This window comes from Lepidothrix coronata, unplaced genomic scaffold (genome assembly GCF_001604755.1).
Source record: "Lepidothrix coronata isolate B3197 unplaced genomic scaffold, Lepidothrix_coronata-1.0 Scaffold137, whole genome shotgun sequence".
NCBI lineage: Eukaryota > Metazoa > Chordata > Aves > Passeriformes > Pipridae > Lepidothrix > Lepidothrix coronata.
Window position 1 is genome coordinate 2,292,806 of NW_016690317.1, and position 3,475 is coordinate 2,296,280.

The window sequence follows — 3,475 nt, forward strand, 5'->3', positions numbered from 1 at the left end:
GTCTTGGCCAGGCTTTTCCCAGTGCTGTCCAGGCTCATCCCAGTGCTGTCCAGGCTTTTCCCAGTGCTGTCCAGGCTCATCCCAGTGCTGTCCAGGCTTTTCCCAGTGCTGTCCAGGCTTGCCCCAGTGCTGTCCAGGCTCATCCCAGTGCTGTCCAGGCTTTTCCCAGTGCTGTCCAGGCTTGCCCCAGTGCTGGCCTGGCTTGCCCCAGTGCTGACTGGGCTTTTCCCAGTGCTGGCCACACTTGTCCCAGTTCCTGGCCCTGGTGGGCCCCTGGGTCTGGCTTAAGGTCCCCAAAGGTCCCCAAAGCAGCTCCGTGCTCTGACCCACTGCAAACCCACCCTCAACACTGCGAAAGCAAAGCTTTTTTCCCTTCAAAAAGGAGGAAACCCCAGTTCCCACGTGCCCTGGGACCGGACACCTGTGTGCCTTTGGGGTCATTTAAAAGAATTATGTTAGAAATCGGTAATACTATTAATTGATCTCGACTGTGGGTGTTCTCGTCCTGGCTTGTCCTGGAGATCCAGCGCCGTTGTGAGGGGTGAAGGGTGGGATGGATTAAGTTTAAAAAAAAGGCGTTTTTTTTCCTCGCCTGGAAGGTTGAGTTTGCCGTGGTTGGAAACGGAAGATTTTTTCGGGTTGGGAGCGGTGGAAGTTGTGGTTTGGAAACCTGCTGTGGGTAACATAATGATGTGCACACGAGTACTGGTAAAAATGGTTGAAAATACACGATTTATCCTTTGGAATCGCTTTTGTTGTGCTTTGCTCATCTCAGAACAGCAACAGTGTTGGCTACGGGGGGTCTCAGAGCTGCCTTTTCCCAGCCTGCCCTCGGGACCTGTGTGGGAATGGACACTCTGGAAGAGACCTGCTGCTCTCTCCTGGTCCAGGAGGAGCTGCAGAGCCAAAAACATAAGGGATAAATAATGCCTTCAGGTGTTGGATGTGGAATCATTTGGCTGCAGAGTGTCAGACGCTTCCCAGTGTCCGACCGGTCCCGGGGACCTCGCCTGGGGACTGTCACATGTCACCACAACACACGTGGCTCTCGCTGTGGCTTCTGCTGGGAGATGGGATGTTTTTTGCCTTGTTCTGGGGAGGAATCCAAGGTCGCTGCTGGGCGAGGGGGGAACTGGGGACTCCAGGGAATCTGAGCCCGCTCTTTCTTCTCCGGCCGCGTCAGCGCCCGGAACGTGGCGGCTCCGCTGACGCACGAGGGGCTCGGACCCCGCGGGGTCCCAGGGCTGTGTCAGCCACACAATCACCCTCAGTGCAGCCTCTGGAGAGTCCACCCTCCCTGCTGGTAATTCCTGGAGCTGCCCAGCCGGGATGAATCGGGGCATTCACGGGGGGCCGGAGTTCAGGGCCCGGCTGGCAGGGCCGGGCGTGGTGTGACGTCCGTCCGGGGGTTACGCTCGTGCTGGCGGCACTGACACATGCCAGGGTCGTGCCCCTGCTCCTGAAATGTCACAGGGAGGCACGGAAGCTGCTGCACCAGGCTTGTTCCAGCCCAGGGTGATTTGGGAAGCAGCGTTTGCTCAGCTTGCACGTGCGTCTGCCCGGCGTCAGGCACCGTCAGGCCCAGGGCAGCGTGGATTAAACCCCCTTTTTTCAGGGATTGGCTGCTGCAGCTGAGGAAGAGGATGGAGCTTCATCCTCAGCCCTGTCCTGCACATAACTCTGCCTCCAGTTTGGCTCCTGGGCACTGGTATCCTTAATTTTTTTGCGAAGGAGGTCCCTAGAAATTTAAGGGCTGTTGGTGGGTCAAAGCCTTGTCGAGTTGTGTGGGGTTAATCCTGTGCCTTCCCTCGCTCCTTGTGAGCTCTCTGTGCTGTGTCAGGACTGGGAATACAGGGAACACTCCCAGGAACACTCCCAGGAACACGGGAGTGACCCTTGTACCATCACAGGAAAACTGCTCCAGAGGGTTCAGGGTGACCTGCTGGTGACAGAGGCTGGATCAAACCCCCAAATTCCCAACTGCTGTGCCCAGGCAACAAAGCAGTGCTGTCTTTCTAGGCTAAGCTTTATTTAGAGCAGGAGTAGGCTTGTTTTGGGAAACAGCCTTGCATGGGCAGATGAGATGTTTTCTGAATCTCAGAGGAGCTCCGTGGCTTCCTTTAGGATTTTGCGCCGTGGATCGGGATCTCTTGAAGCATCCTCATCTCCCTCTTCCTCCTGTGTATTTTGGAGGAGAGAGAGGAAAACACTCCAGTGATTACCTTGGCCATCACTCCCATAAAAATACAGGGAATAGAGTGTTGGTTTTTACTGTATCCTCCCCCTTGTCTCCCCGAGTGCCTCAGTTTTAACTGTATAAAGGAATTTTTTTAAGGTTTGCGAAACCACATAAAACTAACCGTGGTTTCAGCTCGTCACCAGGCTCCCAAATATCCCCTGCTTTGGTTTCCCACTCCCCCAGGTGGAAAAAAGGGGGTTTTTTTTAGCGGCGTGCCAGCTCGAGCTCCGAGCGCTGCCTCCCGGCACCGCTGCAACAGCTGCTATTTACTTGGGAGGGGAAAATCTGGGAAGCAAATGTTGCTGGGTGAGCGAGGAGTGTGAAGCACGTGCGCTGGTGGTGCTCGGGGCAGGGCTGTGGGACCATATGCCTCCTGGCAGGGAGCTCTCCCAGTGGCCTGAGGAGCTGGGAAGGCAGGGTGGGAACGGGTGGTCGCGTGATATTGAACCCCCCGGAGCGTTCCCAGACCCGATCCAGGGCGAGCCTGAGCGTCCTCTGGAATATTTAGGGATGGAGGTGAGGAGGAGCCGCCTGTCTCCGGGTGGCAAGGGAAGAGGAGGCGGCAGCACAGCCGGGGCGTAGCCTAAAAGTAGGTTTGTTGGTTATTCCCTGTGTTTTCCACGCTCTGGAGCCACGGCGGGCAGGTGCGATGCAGACACATCCCTGGGGCGCTGTTTCCTTCCCACTTGAACCAATATTGGTGTTTTTCCGGAGCGGTCAATGGCAACGCTCCCCTCCTTCCCCTCCAAGGTTTCACTGATACCGGGATCTGGAGATGGGCACGGGATAAAATTAGCCCGGATGAAGCAAGCGGATGCCAAAGCAGTGAGCGGGGTGTGCACGGCTCCCAAACACCTCCCTCCACCTGCAGCGCCCGTGCAGGGAGCTTTGAGCGTCCCAGGGCTTTTATCCCGGCGAAACCGGGTGGAGCGGCCGGGAAGAGCCTTGGTTATTCCTTAATTATTAATTTTTCCACCTGTCCTGTCCAGAGGGGCCTCCCCCCCCACACACACCCCACCCCGTGCTCGGGTTGAGCCACAACCGTGTGTTTCACAACCGTGCTCAAAACGGGTATTTTTGTAGCACAGTCGGGGCCTAAAACAGCCCTGCAGAATTCTGCCCGCCCACGCGCCTGGCGTGAGTAATTTTCTTTTGATGGGTGAGTAAAATATCGTTGTTTTTTTTTTTTTTTTTTTTTTTTTTTTTTTTTCCCTCGTGCTCCTCTCTTGGAAGGGG